Source organism: Ambystoma mexicanum, chromosome 6q (assembly GCF_040938575.1).
Source record: "Ambystoma mexicanum isolate Mex_15411 chromosome 6q, UKY_AmexF1_1, whole genome shotgun sequence".
In the NCBI taxonomy this organism is placed as follows: Eukaryota; Metazoa; Chordata; class Amphibia; order Caudata; family Ambystomatidae; genus Ambystoma; species Ambystoma mexicanum.
The window spans coordinates 18,769,896-18,791,284 of record NC_090937.1 but is presented as its reverse complement, the minus strand read 5'-3'; the positions used below and the strand labels follow the sequence as shown (position 1 = coordinate 18,791,284).

General features: G+C 46.5%; 1 protein-coding gene across 2 annotated transcripts in view; it reads left to right on the top strand.

Moving 5' to 3' along the window:
* FRMPD1 (FERM and PDZ domain containing 1) overlaps positions 1-21,389 on the top strand; it is a 1,388,071-nt gene that overhangs the window by 57,462 nt on the left and 1,309,220 nt on the right. The window lies entirely within an intron of this gene.

Below are 21,389 nucleotides of genomic sequence, written 5' to 3'. Positions count from 1 at the left end.
ATCAGCTCCCAAGGGCACAGCAACCCTTTCCCCAGAATAAACAGAGGACTCAGCCAAGTGATTATTACAAACAAACGACAGGGATCATACAGGACATTCTGAACGATCTCCAAATTCTCCAACTCAACAAGCATGTTACCCGGTTTTGATACAGAATGGCGTCATCACCTGGGCCCTCTGCCAAAAATCTATCGCCAGCGTTAATAGGCTGCTCGGAGTGGTAGGTAGTATGGATCGCCTATACACATCTTACTCTATTGGACCTTCCATGTCAGGTGGCTGGTCTACCCCTTCCCCATGAATCTATCTATTACATTGGTGCAGGGTTGAAGGATTACCATTGGCCCTTGCCCCCCAGGCTGTCCACCCCTGGATCTCTATACCCTGATTGGCTGGAACTGGTTTCCTCAGGCCTGGGACCCAGTTTGGTTCTCAGCCCTCTGTGCACCTCTTCAAGGTGATGTAAAATGAAATGTAAAAAAGGGTGAGGCGCGCACTCCAATTCCTGGCCAATATACTATCTGAAGTAAGAAAAAAATAACTGGGTTAAATCCCAAAAGTGTCCAATTCACAATGTTCACAGGGTTGGATCCCTTCTGCTGCATTTGTACTGCTGTTCTCCTCCTCCTAGCGCTTTCGTGTCCCAACACTCTTCAGGGGGGCTGTGTTGCCTTTCTTTTCAAGTGAATCCAATTAAATTGCTAATGCAGTCTCTAAGGATTATGGGAGCTGTAGTGAAAACATTTGTTCAGTTCAGGTGACCAAGCAAAGACTCCCCTCCAGGAGCACACATCTTACACATGACTATGTGTTCCAAATGTATCTTTTAGCAATACCACTTTTGCCTATGAGAGTGCTCTCCTCGTTGCAACATTGTTTAACTTGTCTGTGTGTCGCTTCTCATCTGGGTGGCTGAGAACGGTTCATCTTCCCACCTCGGGTGAATACCCATTGTCTAGCTTGGCTGCATCACGTGGTTAAGGACCACAGAATCAAGCTCAGCTTGTCTGCAATTATGAGGATTTATTCGTTTTTTCGTCAGGTGGCTCCTTTTCATCCCAGGTTTGGAATGTGCTGTTTATCTCTGACCTTGGCTGTGAGCTCTAGCCTGCCTGTGCAGCTTGGTCCTGCTCCCCTTCATCCCTTGTCGTGTGGCTTGAGGCCTTATTTGATTTTCATTAAACTTATAACATGATTTATGCACACTTGTGTTGTTGTATGTTTCCTATAAGTTAGTCATACTTGGTCCTATCAGGCTGCTTCTTATGTACTCCTCTAGTTCCATAGGGTTAGTGGCCATAAGCATCTGCAGTCTTGCTCTGAATTTCTTCGTGGCCTTGCATTCAGCATTTCTACACTTGGCTAATGAGAACATAATAAAAGCTTTGAGAGTATGTATATGTATCTGTCCTCTGTCTACAGAACTGGGTAAGCATGTTCTTTATGTATACGAGTGTGTATTTGTGTAAAGCTGTGTATGGTTGCGAGAGTACCCCATGACTAAGGCAGCTATGTCATGGTTTCACTAGTGATGTCAGCACTGTGGTTTCTTTGCATTTCTGGTCAATCTCATTCACCATGGTATTTGGGTCCACAACCACTGTTGAGGCATTTGTATCCATAAAGACATTTACTGGATAAGATTGGAATGGCTGTCTGAGGGAAAACCACTCTGCATACGTGTTAGATGCTGGTTCTCCTGGGGGTTGCCCGAATAATGGGTGCTTTGTACGTTCTTGACTCTTTGGGCAGTCATGTTCATGGGGATGACAGGGGCATTCCTGGGACCCTGTCTTCATTCCCCCCTCTGGTCGACCTGTTGACCAATCCTCCATACTTCTTCACTTTTGCTCTTAGTAGCCATATCTTTGTTACTTCCCCAAGATGTCCATAGAAGTTTGCATGATCGTCAAAACTCCAGGTCATATAGCTGCATTCTCCTTCTGGGTTGCACCATAGCCATTTCCCTCCATACGTCTTGTTGTCGAATGGGTTGCCGAATGTTATCATCTCAGTTGGGAACAGTGGAAATTCCTTTATTCTTGTCATCAGGTGATCTCTCACTTCTATTAGCTTGTCCTTTTCTTTCTCGATATTCATATCCACCATCACCCTCATCCCTATTGTCTTCTTTGTAGTTTCGCGGCATTGCAGAATTTCACCACCCACAGTCCCACTAGTATTAATATTAGTGCTCCTAGTAATACTTTCAGTCCATCTGATGGCCATGATGGCATACAGGACCATAAGTATGACAATCAGCTCTGGTCTCTTCCTGTCCCCTTGGCTTCTTCCTCCATCTTGGCATGCATCTTTGATAATTTTGTCACTGCTTCTGTCAGTGTGCCATTCTCTTTATCATTTGCAGGCACAAACGTGCAACAGGAACTCCTGATCTTGGTGCAAACTCCTCCTTCCATAGGTCTGAGAAGGTTTAGAACGTATCTCTTCTAGAGTGCCATTAGCCTTACTGCTCAGAGCTCTTCTTTTATAGCATTGAAGCCATTTAGTGGCGAGTTAATTGTCTGCATCAGCTCCCATCTGGTTATCTACTACCATTTTGCATTAGTGTATGTCTGGACAGCTGGAACCACTGATGCGAAGAACATATCTGTCCTGCTGAATAACGATGCTCAGGTTGTAAGTCGTCTAGGGATGCTTCTGATAAGAAGTAGTTATCTCTTTCCACTCTACTCACTTTCACCAACTGTTTCTTTCTTCCCTTTTCTTTTACTTTCACAGACCCCTTCTTTCTTTTGTCATCGTCCATCTTAGGAACATCATCTATCTTTGCATCTTTCTGGGGCACTACCAGTGCTAGCCTATTGATCTGAACCAATGAGTAAACTCCTCCCCAGTTGGGTGGTAGTTTCTCGTATGCTTTGGACCCACACGCCCAATATTGGTCCATTAATACTGCTTTGTCGACCTTAATCACTAGATGTTTCTCTGTCTCCCTACACCCTGTGTTATCTCCAACCTTTACTGCACCGTCATTCCGGTAACATAATGCTGGTTTCTTCAAGGGTATAAAGGGCATTGGTCCAGTTTAATTGTCTACCCAGGTGAGCAATTAGGCGCTCACATCCCATTCTTTCAGGCACTTGTCATTTTCTCCTTGGACTGTGTTCACTGGTGCATGTACTTGGGTGTACACTTTGCTTCCTACTACTCCATCTTTCCACCCCTCTGCTGTGTATACTTGGCCTTACACGAGCATCTGTGTTCTTTCTCAGCATCCTGGGTCTCCGCCTATTTCTTTCACCCCCCGCTCCCTCTTCGGGCAGGGTAGTTTCTTCAGTGTTATAGTCTTTGTCTCTCCTTTCGGCACACCATTAGTTATGTATTGTATAGCTTGGTCTAACTGCCAGTATTTGTTCATCATGTCGAGAATCTTTATGTAACTGTCTTCATGGGGGAAGTTGTCTGAGACATCCATCTCAATGTTGCTGTTTTCCCTTGGAATCTTCCTCGGGTTGTAACCATGGATCGGTACATGTGGTATTGTGCCCTTGCTGCTGGTATTTCAGTTGCTATAAATGTTCGGGAGGCACTCATGGCATAGGGGATTAGTGAGCAGACATAGCAGCTCTCACCAGTGGTTTCTTTACCTACTTTGGTCATGTGTTTGTACCACACATTATTGGACACTCAAGCAGTGTCAGTGAGATATAGATCCACCCCCCATGTCTTTGTCAGCACTGCGCTTACCTCTCCTTACCGTGCTTACGGTGCTCCCCTGTCCACCTGACATGGTAATTCCACCTGCTGGAGTAGGGGTAATGTTAAGAGAGGATACAGCGGTTTCACTAGCTACAAGAGATATTCGCCAATAGAGAAATGCAAAAACACCACTCGGAAATAAGAGACACAACAAGATGAGCATGTTTTTAACAACCCCTTCCATTTTACCTATGCTGCTTGGATCATTATGCAGCATGAAGATATCAGTTGCCCATCGGAAATGCTCAAACATTAGCGTTATTGGATTAATGTTGTATTAGTTCAAGCCCTGTTAATCATGTGATCTGTCATGGCAAAAATGAATAGCTGTTGCCATACAGTCCAAATTCTAGGGTCTCTGAAGATTGCAAGGACAGATTTGTTTCCTTGATCGAGTTGTAGATGGCTTGGGTCAAATAAGCTATGAAGGTATGATAATACACCTTGGAAGGACATGCTCGGAATCAGTTGGACCTTCTAATAAATTGGAGAAATTGGATTTGTAAAGTATCAGGTTGATGATCAGAAGGCAGCATGGAAAAAATGCAATACAAACAGTCACACTTTCATGATGAATGTGTGTGGAAAGAAAAATAACAAACAGACAGTGTACCCTCACTCTGGATATGTAGGCAGTCCTTGCCCTAACTCTGCTGCTGGTGAGCGAGTAACCATTAGGTGTCCTCTTCTCGACAGTGCTACTTCCAAATTGTCTCTTTGCTCTGATTGTTGAAGATCATTGGCCCTGTCGCTATTGTTGCCAGGTGAGGCCACAGCTTTGTAGGGCTTAATGTTGGCGATATTTTGCCAGACACTTTTCCCCACAACTTTTATTGCTCTCTCAGTCACTGCCTCCACAGTGTGGGGACCCATGAACCTGAGTACATCCCAATGGCTAGAGAAATTGCGAAAGAGAGCCGTATCTCTGGTGGTTGCTTAAGTAAGTCCCATGGGCTGCTGATGATGTTGCTTTCTTTGCCAAATTCAGGCCCTCCCCTGGTGTCATTGTACCTGGCGAGAGATAAAAGAGGCACTAGCAATCAAGGAAGTCACATATTTGTACATTTCCTGACCAAACACATTTGCTACAATTTCTGCATCCTTCACTGCACTAGTGGGAGGAGCCAGGGGATGTTGCTTGCTCCGTCTTGTCACCACCTCATGTGGGGTTAAATGGTGGTCGGACCCGGGCATGTTGCGCAATGCGAACATGGGTGGGGGCAGGCAATGCAGCCAGTTTTTATTGAGACTCTTTTTAGCCTTGGCTATGGCTTCTTTAAGCAGGCCATTGAGGCGTTCAAACACCCTGTTCACTTGTGTGTGATAAACATAGGAACATTTGAGTTGGATGCCCAGCAAGGTCGTAATATGCTGAAACATCTTGTTGGCAAAGTGAGGGCCATTGTCAGACTGCAGGACCTCACACACGCCCCATCGTGGGGATACTTCTCTGACCAGGAATTTTGCTGCTCTAAGGGCGTCAGGATGAGAATAAGGACCCGCTTCGATCCAATGGGAAAATGGGAAAATGGACAACCACTATCATGTAGCAGTACCCTTGCAGACTTGGATCATGTCGACATAGTCGATGTGGAGATGTCGGAATGGACCAACTAGGCGAGGTATGGCTCCTCTCACAACTTTCAATGTATGCCCTGCAGTGAACTGCTTGCAAGTCAAACAATTACTCATGAACTCGGCTGCATGTTCCCCCAAGTTAGGACAGAACCATATTTCTCCAATATGGGCAACACGCAGTTCCTTCTCTGTATGTGTTGGATAATGTAATTGTGTCAGTGCTGTGTGCAGTAATGCGAATGGCATAACCACTTTCTCTGTGTTCTTTTGCCGCCATAAGGCATCTGTTGGGGATACTGTACATCACCTCCTAAGCCACAATTCACTTTCCTCCCTGGGTGCAGCTTGCTGCAGCTCCATGATTTGTGCCACTGGTAATACATTGTACCCCTCTTTGAGTATCATTGTTCTTGCATAATCACATGCATGTGATGAGGCCTCCATTTCCAAAAGATCCCCAAAAGATCCCCAAAATATGCAGCACATTTTGCTTCTGCATCTGCTGCCTCCTTTTCCCTTGAGGTAGGATCTTCCCCTCTTGTGTCTGCTTGGCATTTCACAATTGCTAGTTGTCCTGGAAAATGCATGACGTCCACTAACCTGCACAATAGGAGTGTGTGCTGTACTGGGGACACATCAGCACCTCTGGAACCCCTCCTCGTCCATCGAGACAGCCCAGAATGAACTGTGGATGTCACGTAAGCTGAATCTGAATAAATCATTACCTCCTCTCCACTGCTGCACTCCAATGCCAATACTAAGGTCACTAATTCTGCTGCTTGTGCTGAGTAATGTGATGGCAATTGTGTGGTTATCACTACCTCACTTGTTCCGTCCTCCCTCAGTCTCACTACTGCAGTCTCAGTTTGTCTTACCCCATCTGGTCAATTGTCGAAGACCCATCAATATAGAGCACATCTCCCCCCTCAAGTGTGTCCTCCTGTACTTTGCCAGTGTCACTGAATTCTTCTAGGTTTGCTCTGTAGTCATGTGCGTAGTCACCCTGTTCCAGACCTGTCGCAAGGTTGACAAGTCTGCATCTCACTACTTTCAGAGCTGGATTGGATACTAACACCACGTACCCTGATGCTCTTTGTTTTGTCAGTGTGCTCTTTGGTCTTTCCAGTATTGCAAAGAAAGCATGCGCCACATAAAGAGTGGTGCTGCATCCATTGGTAATACTTGCTGACTTCTCTTCTGCGAATGCGGCAGCAGCCAAAGCTTGTTCACACAGATAATGTCCTCTCATAACTGGGTTTAGTTTCCCACTGTAATAGGCTAGTGGCTTGTGCCCCAGGCTGGTCTTCTGTGTCAGTATTGCTGTCATCACTGCTCCATCGGAATGTGAGAACAAAAACAATTCCTTTTGATAGTCTGGGATCCTTAACACTGGAGCTGTGCATATCGCTTCCTTCAGCTCATTAAATGCCTCCATCATTTTTGTTGTCCATCATATTTTCTCCTCTTTCTGTGCTTCCTTCAGTGCACCCAGTAGAGGCCTGGTGTAGGTGCTGTAATCAACGACCCATGTCCTGCAGTAATTACATGACCGTAAAAACTGCTGCATTTCTCTGACTGTTGTGGGTTTTGCTGTCTTATGTATTGCCTCCACCCTCTCTGGCACCACCCGTCCGCCATTTTGGGAGATCACCTGCCCAATGTATAGCACTTCTGCCTGGCAATATTGTAATTTGGCATTGTCCACTTTGTATCCCTTGTCGGCTAACACTGTGGCCCTGTGTACTGAGGCATGTCTACACTGTTCTTCGGTCTTGCTGAAGATCAGTATGTCATCTACATATTGTATAACCATGCTCTTCATCTGTAAATTGCCTAGGTCCATCTAGAGGACCCTATTGAATATGTAAGGTGATTCACTGTACCCTTGAGGACGTCTTGTATGTTTCCACTTCTTATTTCTATACAGAAAGGAAGTCAAATCTTGTGAGTCTGGGTGTACTGGTATAGAGAAGAAAGTATTCTTCAAGTCTATGACCATGAAGCAGGCGGCTTCCGTTGGAATGATGCACAAAATTGTCACTGGATTCAGAACTAAAGTATACTCTGCTTCTGCAATATGGGTAAGAGGGCGCAAGTCCTGTATAAAATGCCACAATCTCACTGCCAACTTTTTGACTGCGTACATAGCCATGTTGCATGTTGATTCTGATGGCACTAGGATGCCTTGCTTCATTTCTGCTGCAATGGTTTCATAGATGCCCTCGCCTGCTTCCCTTGAGAGTGGGTATTGTTTAACTCGTGGTAAATTTGCTTCTGGCTTTAGCTTTATCTTCAGTGCTCCTATCCCTTTCAGAAACCTCACATCATAGGGACCTGTGGTCCATAAGATGCTGGGGACCTTTGCCAAATCCTCTCCGAGAAAGGTTGGCGATGCTTTCAGCACCATCAACATTCTCTGTGGTACCTCTCTGTAATGTATTCTCAGCCAATATGGGATGCTTAGCTCGAAGAACATCTCGTGGTCTGATCTGTTGTCTCTGAATAGTTCTTCGTCTGTGACTGTGTTGAACCTGTACCCTTCAGCTATGGTGATCACTGCTCGCCATGGTCACCCTGTGTCATCTGTCCCATGCTCTGGTATCCACTCATCTCCCACGATCACTGCATCTAGCTCTAGTGGCACTATCATCCCCTCCTCCTCGTCTAATGGTATCTCTGGCCTGAAAAAGTACTCATTTGGAAGGCGCTACATTTTACCCTGAATCCCTGGGAGCCATGCTAATGCAATCTCAGTCCAATATTAGAACAGCTCCTTGTCCACTGACACCCCCCTCTGTACCCTTTGCCCACCATATGCTTGAACGAGTTCCCTCACATTAAGAATGTGTATTCCTGGTGTGGAGGACACAATCCCTTGGTCAGTAAATGAGATGGACAGGTTAAGTCTGCTCATAAAGTCCCTCCCCAGATTATTCAAAGGTGTCTATCGGGAGTAAAGTAGGGGTAAGGATAGATCATGCTCCCCTATAAAAGTGCAATATTGTCTGTAAAAGGAACCACATCCGTCACCCCAGCAAATCCTTGAGCATTCATGGCATCGTCGGACAAACTAAATTTCCCTTCCCAGATGTAGGATTTAGTTTGCCCCAGTGTCTACAAGAAAGGAAAAGGCGTTGTCACTTATCGTCACCCCTATTTCCTCCACAGGGTTGGGTGTAATAGATAGGATGGAACACATCAAGCCTGTCTGTGGGCAGCCCTATTGAGGGTATAGTGACATCCTGTTCCCTAGGAATGGATTGCCCCCACTACAGTAGCCCTCCAGCTTCTTAATGGGATTCGCTATCATGGAGTCTGTGTGTGTCACTGTCTCATCGTTTGGTTGTGTGCTATTCTGCATCCATGGTATCTGCTGTGCTGTGTATGCATGCTGGGTTTTACCTTGCATCTGTGTCATCTGTGGTGTCTGTGAGTACTGCTCCATGGGCGCCTGCATTTGTGGTGCCTGTGCCATGGGCTGGTGTGTGTGTGGGTATGCATTCGGTGCCTGTCCCTGTTGTGGTACCTGGTACTGTGCGTAATACTCATCCTGTTCCCCTTAATATGCTAGCTGGTATTGCATTCTCCCATTCTGTGGCATTCCCCTGCTTCTGTACACTCTCGAGATGTGTCCTATCTGTCCGGACACCTAGCATTGGGGCTGGTCTCTCCCCTGACCTTGGAACCCCCATGGGAAATCCCCCCGGTTCCTGCTGCATCTGCTGGCCGTATCTTTGGAACCCTCCTGGAAATCCCTCCTGGTTGTAATTTATATGAGGCCCATACTCACATCCTCTAGGTGGCCCCCTCTTCCTCTAAACCCACGCTGCGCATTAACCCACCCCATGAACCACCCCCCCATGGGCGGTGGTGCATACTGTGTTGTGGTGTCCCTAGTCCCCCCATGCTCATCAGTACTGCCCTTTCCATGGCATATTTAGATAGCTTTCTCTGTAGTAACTTCGCTTCCTCTTGCTTCCTTTCCTCGTGCTTTTTCCTTGTGTTTTCTTGCAGTATCTTACAATGGTGTACTATCGTGAGCTGTATTTCTGGCCAAGGCTTTGCCTCCATTCCCACTAATCTCTTGAGTTGCTTTTGCACCGGCTCTGACAACCCTTGGCATAATGTATGGTAGAATAATGCTACTGTTTTGTCCCATGCTTCTTGCATTTCAAGGTGCCAAAGATTTTGAATCGTCTGAATGTAGTGTAAGGGGTCTTCCTCTTCCCCCATTTTGCGTACCATAATTGCACTAATGTCTGATGTGTCTGGGTGTTGTGTCCTTAGAGCTTGCCATACGGCCGCTTAGCAGTTCGCAAATGGCGACCCTTCATGCACCGTGTCCTGGGTGGTTACTCCTGGCTAACCTGCTCTTCTCCATACGTCATCAGCGGCTTCACCGAGGATTGCCACTAGCAGTCCCTTTACGTCTCCTGCTGCTGATTTCTGTTCCACTGTCATCCTTTCCATTTCGTATATTCATTTTCCTGCACCTGCAGTTAACGAGGGTAGCCTACACATCACATTTTCCATGTCTATGTGTTTCCATGGTACAATATTGAGGTCGCCCCCTCCCTTTTCTGGTAAGGACAGTTGTGTGAACCCAATCTCCCCATTCGCTCCTCATGTCAATTGGATCTGCCTATCTGTTCCCCCAGCATCTTAAATGTATGTGTCCGCTATGGCTGTCTCCCCTCTTCCATCCTGGGAGATCCCCAGGTCTCTGTACGTATGGGAGCAAGTCGTCAAAACTATATGCCGCGTCTCTGGTCTGTGGTGTTCGATCGTCTTTGTCACCCTTAACTCCCCCTTCATCTTTCCCTGCTTCCCACGCCAAGCTTTTCTCAGCGCTCCCTCCTCGTCAACCTGTGTCTGGGTCCACATCTTTAGGATGCAGTCGTCATCTTGTCAACAGGCGCGGTCACGTCTATTGTCAGTGCATTCAGCTGCCAAGATCGTTGAAGCAGCAGTGTGACGTCTCGGATGTCGAGGATGCATCTGTGACCGCGCCTGTTGCCAAGATGACACCTGGCCGAAACACTGTTGTGTTGACATGTATTATATGTTGTTGTTCAACTCTTGATTGTGCCCACACTCTTTGGGCCCCCACCTATTTATGATTCCACTGAATTCTCTAAGCTTCCTTCCCAAGGAACCTATAGAGAATGAACAAACTGTACAAGTAGATGTCTCAAATATTGACTACTTGATCATTCGTACTTAGGTACTACTCTTTGTATGTCCTCAAATGTGAATGTTCTATGTTTTTTTTTAAAAAATAAAACCCTTTTGTGCAGAAGAACAGTTTCATGAGAATCCTGTCACCACCCACACAAGGGGCCACCCACTCAGGGTGTAGCAGTGGTTACTCTTCAGCAGAGATTGACCTGACCTTGCTAATTCGTTTTTTGTTATTATTGTACCAACCTGGGCAGAGCAAGGCAGTAACCAGGTACCCTTCAGAATACTAATTTCCTTCTGAGTCTATGTTCATGTCCCTGTAAAAATCATCCACGAAGCTCAGCCTCCTAGAGGTCGTGTCTTCGCCGGGCTTCCCTCCCAAGTCAATTAAATCTTGTCTGCCCACTCCCCCACAGGACCCCATGTCTGTCCTGTCTGATAAGGCGGCAGTCCTGTTCTGTGTGGTCATGCTGTCAGGCTTCATTCACCCACCCATCCCATTTTGTCATCTCCTGTGCTCTTTTCCCACTTTGTCCTTATGTCTCTGATTGCACGCTCCTCCTCCTCCTTACGGTTACACTCTCTCATTAGACGCTCTAGTTGCCACTTTCTCTGTTCCCTCTTCATTAAAACTTGCTTTGCCTTCTCGTCCTCTTCTCTTCGTCTTTCGCTCTCTTCTAGTACCCTCTTCCTACTCTCTCACTGCTCCTGCTCATTCTCTTCTTCCTCTTGCTTGTCCCTACGCGTCTCTCGCATCTCTCTTCTGATTCTTTTTCCCGTCTGTCTAATTCTTCCATTATCTTTGCCCAGTATCTTGCTTTGCTGCTCCCCTTAAGGCCCTCCATTTCTTTGGTTGCCCCGCTGCTTCTATCATTGCCTTCCCATCTACCTTCAGGAGAATCTGCCCTCCTACCCATTAGTTCGAGGCTATGCCCTCTAGCCCCTCCTGGTGCTATTCTGCACCTCGCTCATGCTCCCTTTCCGCCGTCAGACTGTCCAACCCCCTTCTGCTCCTCCTCCTTGTTATATGGTTGAGGTCGAAATACTAGGTTTGTGTACCACTTGGCTGCCTTTAGCTCCCGTAGTGGGTATAGCTCTGCTCGTCTTATTTATCCTCTCCCTTTTTGCTCGCAGGAGAAGGTGGGGGAGCAGAGGGTAGGGACGCTGGCCCCACTTCTCTTGTTGGCTCAGCATCCATTGATGCCTCGCTACTTCCCCCTCGCCCTCCTGGAACATTCTCCAGAGTTTGAATATCGCCATACAATTGGCAGATTTCTTCCCCTTAAAAATGTCCTGTAAGTGTGTCAATAGTGATTGATGCACCTTTTTGTAGAAACATCTGCATTATGGCCATGGCTTAGTCAATTTACCCTCTGTGCTTTTCGTCCATTCGGAGCTATATTTACAAATGTTGTCTTTATAGGGTGAAAGGGTCTTACACAAGTGCTGTAGGGGCATCCCCCCACATTTCCCTTGGAGCATTGCTCTTATACTTACATGACCTCAAGTCAAGGCTTTCGATACTCCACTGATACGCGAGCACAATCAAATAACAGTTTTTTAACACTTATTCTCGAGCCTCTCTGGCCCCAAAACAACCTGTCAGGCGTGTTCTGCACGCCACCCTTCTGCGATTCTCTGTCTCCTCAGGCACGGCCACCAATCTCACGCATGCGCCGTCTGTGCTCCGCCACTGGACAACCTTCACTGTCAATCTCAAGTTTCTCGAAACCGTTTCCACTATACTTCGTCTTCTCTGAGTCCTATGCACAGACATAATGGGTGACGTCACCAACTCACTATACAAGGTAGTGCTACAGATCCCTTACAGCGCGCCCAATGCTAGAATCCCATTGCACAAAAATATACACAACCCCAAAATGAACCCACAGCTGTATTCCTGCCTCCTAACAGGGGATGCCAATATTTCTTGTGTTCAATCTGTACCTACAGCGTTGCCTTGTAGATAAAATGTCTCCACAAGACGTAACCAGATGGACACCTTCCCCAATCTCGGCCAGCTCCCTTTGCTAAACCTTAAACAGGGATAGCATTGTCTATGACCCAAGCTAAAATGCCCACTCCACAATCCAATATTCACATAACTTCTGTCTTCCGTGCCCTTAAGTCAATAGTCTAGGTTATTCACCAGAACCTTTTACCTCAAGACCGAATGTACCCTAGCCACAAAAATTACTTCTACCTGTGCTCCGTTCCCTACTATGCGGCACAATACTCAACAAGTCAATACTTACACTCCGTGATCTGCTGATGCTGTTCAGCTACCAGGTCTCCCAAAGCTGCCACGCCACCCTTATGGTCTGCTGGACTCCTCACTGTTAACAGGCAGGATATTTCCAAGCTGGCTCCTGATGGCCTTTGCACGGTATGTACTTTCCCCTGTCTGTGTGTCGCTTCACGTCTGGGTGGCTGAGAACAATTCATCTTCCCACCTCGGGTGAATACCCATTGTCTAGCTCGGCTGCATCTCATGGTTGCAGACCACAGAATCAATCTCTTCTCATCTGCAATTATGAGGATTTATTCGGTTTTCTGCATGTGGCTCCTTGTCGTCCCAGGTTTGGAATGTGCTGTTTATCTCTGACCTTGGCTGTGAGTTCTGGCCTGCTGCTCTGTGCAGCCTGTTCCTGCTCCCTTTCGTACCTTGTCCTGTGGCTTCAGGCCTAATGTGATTTTCATTAGACTTATAATACGATTTTTACACAATTATATTGTTCTATGTTTCCTATAAGTTAATTGTATTTGCTTCTATCAGGCTCCTTATGTACTCCTGTAGTTTCATATGGTTAGTGGTCATAAGCATCTGTGTCTATTCATTGTCTTGCTTTCAGCATTTCTGCACTTGGCTAATGAGAAAATAATAAAAGCTTTGACAGTATGTATATGTATCTGTCTTCTATCTTCAGAACTGGGTAAGCATGTTCCTTGTGTATATGAGTGTGTGTTCATGTAAAGCTGTGTATGGGTTGCGAGTGTATTTCTTGACTAATGCAGCTATGTTGTGGTGTCACTAGTGACGTCAGCACTGTGGTTTCTTGCCATTTTTAGTCAATGTCCTTCGTCATAGTATTTGGGTCCATGACCACTGCTGTGGCACCTGTATCCTTGAACAAATTTACTGGATAAGGTAGGAATGGCTGATTCAGGGAATACCTCTCTGCAAACGTGTTATTCACTGGTGCTCCTGGGGGTTGCCCGAATAATGAGTGGCTATAGGCTTTGTTGGCTCTTCAGGCCGCCATGTTTGTGGGGATGAGGGGGGGCATTCCTGGGACCCTCTCCTCAGTAGTGATGATCACTGTCATGCTCGGTATATGTAATGGGAGTGTCTGTGCTGCCTGATTATTCCTTTTGTGCAGAGTTGCGTTCATTTCATGCACTGTGACTGCTACTGCATGTGTTACACACCAGACATCATTTCGACATCTGTAGGGCAGGTGAATGTGTGCATAAGGGTGTTTGTAGCTGTACATGCGCTTCGGTGTGAATGCCTGTCAACAGCACCACGGGTGCATCAGATGATTGTAGTCATTGATTTCTCCATGGCGTACATCATGGGAGACACATCTGTGTGGGATTTGGATCGGAACACCAGTGTACAAGGGTGAGTGGGGATGTGATGGCCCACTGAACCATCACACTTCTAGAGATGGTGAGATGACACATACTTGTGGATGTACAGGTGCACTCAGGTGGTATTCCTCTGCCACATTTGGTGTGGCGAGCCATGTGGAGTCAATTTCCTCAGGAGGGTTGTTATGGTGAACCAGTAGTTACACAGGCCATACAGTGTTATTGTCAATAATTAAGGTAGTGCCCAATCTGAGTTGCATCAAATATTGTAGTCACTCATTTTGTACCCACAACCCACAGGTTGTATGTAGTTTGAATGATGTGTACACAATGTCCCTCCACAAGATGATGTAGGGTGTTGTGGCTACACACTGGAGGAGGTGACACTTGTGGATTTTGATGGGTATTGGGCTGAGTACTGACATGTGAAGGTTTGGAAATTTGGGAACAGGGCTGAGTTCTTGTGTGGTGCAGACCCAGGTGGACCCTGCCTGGTGTAGCCATGTCTGGGCACCAGGTCCCACCCTCATTGTCCTCTCCCTGCCTGTGCCTCCAGATGCTGGACTTTGATGTGACTCACATTCCACTCTGGCCATGTTGTTCAGCTTGGTGGGTGCCTAGTGGTCAGGATTGATGGCATATGGTGTCATGGTCCACCTCACGATGCCCAGCCAGCTATTCCTCTGGGACCGGCAGAGACCCACATTGCCCACAGCTTCCAGTATCACTTCAGTGTCACTCTGGCCTCAGCGCAATTGGGCGACATCTGCAGTGGGGGCACAGAAGCCACGTGTGGGGTGGGTGGCTTACTGCATACCTGTTGCACACATACAGGGGCAGGAGGGGCTTCCACCAGTGCACCACACAACCACTACCTGAGCTGAACAGTTCTCACCCACCATGGTGCCCCCACAGAGTGGGTGCTGATGGAGACAGCCAAGTGACAAATGTATGAGTGAACCATGTGCCCTACTTTTATTTATTCCAGGAGGGTGCATGGGGACAGGGTTGTGCATATATGGGGAACAGCTGGTGTGTGCTAGTCCTTTGAGGGGGATGCATGGGTGTGGGATTATGTGAGTGGTGTGGTGATTGGTGGTTGTACAATGAGTAGGATTAGTAGGTGTAGGTTGCACTTTTCATGTGGGGGACATAGATTGGTGGATGCATAGGGTGTGGGGAGATTGGGTGTAGGCGCGCTTGCATGGGGGTTCAGATTGGTGGGTGTACAGGGTGTGGGGGGAGATTGGGTGTAGGCACACTTGCATGGGGGCTCAGATTGGTGGTTGTGCAAGGAGTAGGAATAGTGGATCTCAGTGCATTTTGCATGTGGGGGCTCAGATTGGTGGGTGCACGGGCGGTGGGGAGATTGGGTGTAGGCACACTTGCGTGGATGCGCTCAGATTGCTGGGTGTACAGTGTGTGGGGAGATTCGGTGTAGGTTTACTTGCAAGGGGGGCGCAGATTCGTGGTTGTATAGGGAGTAGGAATAGATGGTATAGGTGCACTTTGCATGTGGGGGCTCAGATTGGTGGGTGCACAGGGTGTGGGGAGATTCGGTGTAGGCGCACTTGCATGGGGGGCACAGATTGGTGGTTGTACAGGGAGTAGGAATAGTGGGTCTTGGTGCACTTTGCATGTGGGGGGCTCAGATTGGTGGGTGTGGAGATTGGATGTAGGCACACTTGCATGGATGCGGTCAGATTGATGGGTGTACAGTGTGGGGGGAGATTGGGTGTAGGTGTACTTGCAAGAGGGCTCAGATTGTTGGTTGTATAGGGAGTAGGAATAGATGGTGTAGGTGTACTTTGCATGTGGGGGCTCAGGTTGGTGGGTGTACATGGTGTGGGACGATTAGGTGTAGGCACGCTTGAATGGGTTACTCAGATTGGTGGTTGTACAGGGAGTAGGAATAGTGGGTGTAGGTGCACTTTGCATGTGGGGGGCTCAGATTGGTGAGTGTACAGGGAGTAGGAATAGTGGGTGTAGGTGCACATTGCATTTGGGGGGGCGCATATTTGTGGCACTCCTGGGACTGTTAATGGTTGTTATGGGTGCATGTAATGGTGATTACTTGTGAGTCCTCACCATGCAATGTATAGCTTTTTCGCTGCATTTGGTGTCACAGGTCATATTCTGTGCAAAACTGTCTATTCCGGTGGGTCCTTGGTGTGCACTAGGGGCGTGTTGTGGGCGTATCCGGTGCAATCCTGTTTTCTTTGCACTGTAGGTCCTAGCTAGCACTTACTATGTAAATCACCTCCTCGTGCGATGCGTTTGCGCTGCGCAATCCTAGCGCATGCGCATACATTTTTGCGCACACTTTGCATGTTTTTCTGTAAATCAGGCCCTATGTCAGCAAAATCTATATTTATCTATACTGATTGAACTAATTAATTAATCTTTTGTAACACGCTCAATACCGGAGACCAGCCTCTAAGGGTGGGACTGGGATTTTAACATGTGTTGCTCTGCATTGTCTTGCTTCCAAGAGTTAGGAGCCGAAACATTTTAAAGACAATTTCGGGAACATTTCGTTTCATCCCATTCCTGTGGATAAAGTAGTACGAGTTAAACACACCAGAATCTAATTTGAAGGTAATATATAAAATGCATTTCACAGAATGTGAAAGTAGCTTCATCAAGCATCCTTTTTACAATGGAAAGGATATCGCTCACTTTTGATGCCCCGCGACCACTTGGAATCACAGAAAGTGAGATCAAACCATCTAAAAAACCTAATGCATGTTTGTTTTATAAACAGGCTTTACTGTGAACATGTGGGTCGATCATGTTACTAAACAGTACATGATAAGAGGCGCAAACGCCCAGCTATTAAAAGCAGCAGGAAGTGAATGGCATGGCTGCCAGGGATTGGAGGATAGCCCTGTGGCAGCGCTCTTGTCTTGGAAACAATATAACCTCGAGTAGCATGGGTTTCACACATGTGTGGTAGAAGAACCCCATTTATTTTGTTTTTTAAGGATTGGTTTGAAAACAAGAGTTAAATCACAATAGTTGTAAACTGGTTCCCTCAGGAAGAGTGGAGCACCATTTTCAGTCCCAGCCACTTCTGCATGACAAAGCTGAATGTAACGAAGTGTGTTACATAAAAAAGGAATCCGAAGTCTCAAGTATGTAAGCACGTTTAATGTTCTTGGTGCTAGTTACAGATTAATGAATTAGGTACAAGACAAAGCGTAAAGGACATCCACCAGCCCCTTCATCAGATGGCACTCGCTAACGGTCACCACCAGAACACCCAGCACACAACACCCCACCTGACCTGAGATGACATTCCAAACCTATTGCCTCACACACTGAGAGATCCTAACCATTGCACCATTAATATGAGATCATTACACTGAGCGCAATATAATGGCGAGTCGGTCCCCATTAAAGAGGGCCCCCTGATGCATTTCGCTGCATGTTTATCTTGAGAGATTATTGTGGCATCTGGATTCATATAGAGCTAACTCATATATGACGAATATTACATTTAACTTTACAACAGGTGAGCTTCCTTTATAAAGTTGGCTACCCGATTAGGTGCTCAATTGGCTTAAAGTATAGTCTGTGAACTTTCAAAAGAAACATTGAAAAACGGCAAACGTGTAGCCCATGTCCTTGCAGACTAGCTCAGGGGAAAAGTGCTTGCGTTTGGAACAGGAAGAGGCTGGACAGCACGCGCAGGATCCCTGCTCAGCCGTTTTGAAGCTGGAGTAGCCTGGCATTAGGCCCGAAATACATAAAAGATGAAATACAAATACAGAGATGAATGCAGGGATTCCTAGTAAATAGAGTGACAGCCTTGTGGGTGGGCCTGGAGTGCCGTTAACAGCCCACTACACAAGTTAAGGCCATAAGCAAGGATGATTACATTGGCGGCAGGGGCAGGAATGTCAATGTTCGCCCCCTGGTCAGGTAATTATTGCCATTACCACACATGATTTGAAGACGAGGGTCTATTCTTAAAGTATTACTTTGATGCGACACTGCGTGCATTGAGCTATGCATCATCAAATGAAAGCATTTGCCAAGAAAGGAAGGCCACTATAGCAAAGGAGTTGTATGGGGCCCTTTTGGATTTCGCATTGCCTTTGAGGGAGAAATGAGACTAGCGATGTGAGGGCGGTAGCTGGACTTGGTAGGGCTAAGTCAAGGGGTTTCTTTTGGGGGGTACTGGCACGCCGCCAAATAGCCTTGTGTCATGTGCACACCTTGAGCCAGTCCTGTTTTTTCCCATTATAACTATGAGCCTATAAACCCCAGCATTCAATGGGAAAAACAGGACTGGCTGACGGTGCCACGAAAGACGCATGGTAGCTTGGAAGCTCTGTATGGGTTGGTGGACCGTATTGCTGTGAAGGTTGAGGAGGCACTGTAATGTGCAAAGTCAAGCAAAGAGCAAGAAAATTCAGTCTTGTACGAGTGAATACAGTCTGCATTGCCTGGCACCTGGTGGGTTGCTCGCTGCCATCATCAGTGTGCTTATGCTTCAAAATCTGATAAGTTCAAAGTTGTGGGGCATCTCTTACCGTGTTTCATAACAGAGGTAATTATCCATCATAGCACCAGTCGGTGCTCGCCAATATCGCGGGGGCACGAACCTCACACACTATCAACCATGATCTTGGTCTTGTCAAGCACCATTCGCTACGACCATTTGGAACACTCTTCCACCCCACATCTACCGCACCATAGACTACCTTTCCTTTCAAAAGTCTGCAAACCTGGCTATTTCCCACAGTATCATGAAACCCGTCCATAACCCTCCGATTCCCAAACCTAGCATACGAAGATTCACCACCAGGCAGCGCTGGACATTATTGGAGTGGCCCCAACCTCACAGCATCAGGTGGTGCCAGGCGATATTGCGGCAGCCCGCACCTCCCACACTATCAAACACCATCTATGACTTAGACCTCTCAAGCACCACTAGCTGGGCACATGCTATCGTCTCGTTCTCACGCCATGAAATGTCACAAGAGTGATTAGCCAATGCACCTGTCATGTACAAGGAAAACAAGAACATTGCAATCAAAGTAGTTGAGATAGAACGACAGCACCGCCACACTGGGATAAATTATGATGTCTAGCAAGGCATTGTCCTGGGAGGAATTATGTGCTATTGGACATATCTCACGCCAAAAGTGCAGGTTGGGGTTTCGTGTGTATTGTGCCAGAACGCAATCAGGAACTTGCCCTGAATCACACAGGAAGGAGGGGTAGCCTGGTATCACACCTGATGAACTATGGTGTTGGCCTCTGATGGTAAAGGTAACAATTGTGAAGGTTTGGTGCGTGCACACTATCTGTGAAGATTCACCATGCTCTCCTCCCGGAAGAGCTTGAAAGTGAAGCCTGTACTATTCTAGTGGCAATCTAGGGAGCATAGCCTGTTGCTGTTGCTAAACTTTTTATCAAAGCCGCAAGAATCAACAGAGGTTGACACTACCTGATCTGGTGCACATACAGCAAATCTCCATGGAAGTTTTTCCAGGTACGTATAAATGCACCACTCCGGTGGACACTGGCCGCAGGCATGGCCACCCGCACACATCAGAATACAGCAACGACCACGACAAATTCGGTCTCGCTGGTCCCATAATTGTTTCTGTCCCCTTACACCAGACTATGCTTCAACATCTCTGGCATCAGTATGCAGCGAAGACCTATGACAAAAACGGGCCAGCTGGACACATAGCTAGTCTCTAGCACTCATGCGTCCTCCAGACCCCTCTCAGCACCCACTCACATGCCTGACCTCATGGGCTGCTTTCTACCGGAGCATAGCCAGCCATGCTAAGCCTAACCGTGGTGAAATGCACACACACATTCTAATCCTACTCCAAGATCTCCAACAATCTGGACTTCGCTCCCAGAGGGTGTTCCCACCACTAACGCATTGAGAGTATAATAATGGTAAAAGGCACTATATAGATGGCAACTACAATACATCATAATATAGAAAATGGTTTTCATGAAATTTGAAGGCACAATTCCGTTTCCCCTGGACTCTGAGCTCTGGAATTTTTCTGTTACACATGACATAACATGTGATACTTATATAGACATTAAATAGCAAGACAACTGGGATGGTATGTAAGATTGTTATTTATTGCAATAACCTCTGAAAAATGATCTAATGGGCATGCGCATGAGCATTGCACCTACATGGCAATGTCTATATCTATCCAGCACCTGCCCCCACTGTAAACACTGCCCAAATATTTTCCATGATGTCTTCACACCTATATATTTTTAGCTAATTGGCAGATGGAAGCATGAACAACTCCACTTCACCCTGAAGCCTGCAGTCTTTGTCATCTCTACCTGTGTCACACTTATCTGACATACAAATTGGGCCTCCCATGGGTTCTTAAAAGCCTGCCAAGCGCCTTACCTGCCCTTTGGCATCATGGCACAATCCTATTTCATTTGTCACACAATGCATGTTGAATTTTAGGTCTTTAGTCCACCATGACTGGCCCATAAATTATGATCTTTTCCTTGTTCCTTTATCAAATGCTTGTTTCTGTCCCCAGCCAACATTCCTCAATCATCACTTGGAAACGGGCCTGGTAACAGAGGAGATGGTGTTGAGGTACTTTTCCAGGCCCACCTTTCATGTATGTACTCTATTGCTGTCTGAAACATGAGATTGACACCAAAATGTGCAGCCCTAAATCTAGCCATCTATCCTAGTATTTCACTAAAATTCCAACTAACGCCTTCTGTCCTCCAGGCACTTACTCTGCTTTTCTAGATCATTTTGTGAATCAGGCCCCACGATCCTGTTTGGATGTTCGGGGATTTCAGTCTTCATATGGATTACCGTTAACTTGCCGCTTCACCTAATCTGGCAGAATTGATTGTTGCCATATGATCTTCACTTGCCTGACTATTCCATGAGACGCATATTAGACACCCAATTTGCTAAAGTGGGTCATCATCTGTTAAATGATTTAATTATGTAGCATGTAATCATGCCCCCCCAATCTAATGAACCATCCTGAGAAAAAGAACCGCAGAATCAAATATGCCAGGATGTAGGTTCAGCAATGAACTAGGACAATCCCACTCTGACAGAAGAAAAGGAGTTCTCTCACTCCCAGTACTCTGGAAAGAATACACGCTACTTTGCAATTCAGTGTTATCATAAAAAAGTTATAAACATTACACATATTCTCACAGAAAATGTATACCAATGAAAGGCTCATTTCACCACAAACTTAAAAAGTCTCAAGCTTGAGAAGGCGTCTCAAATCCACCTATCATCAGTTCCTATTGAGTGATTTCATCTGAACCAT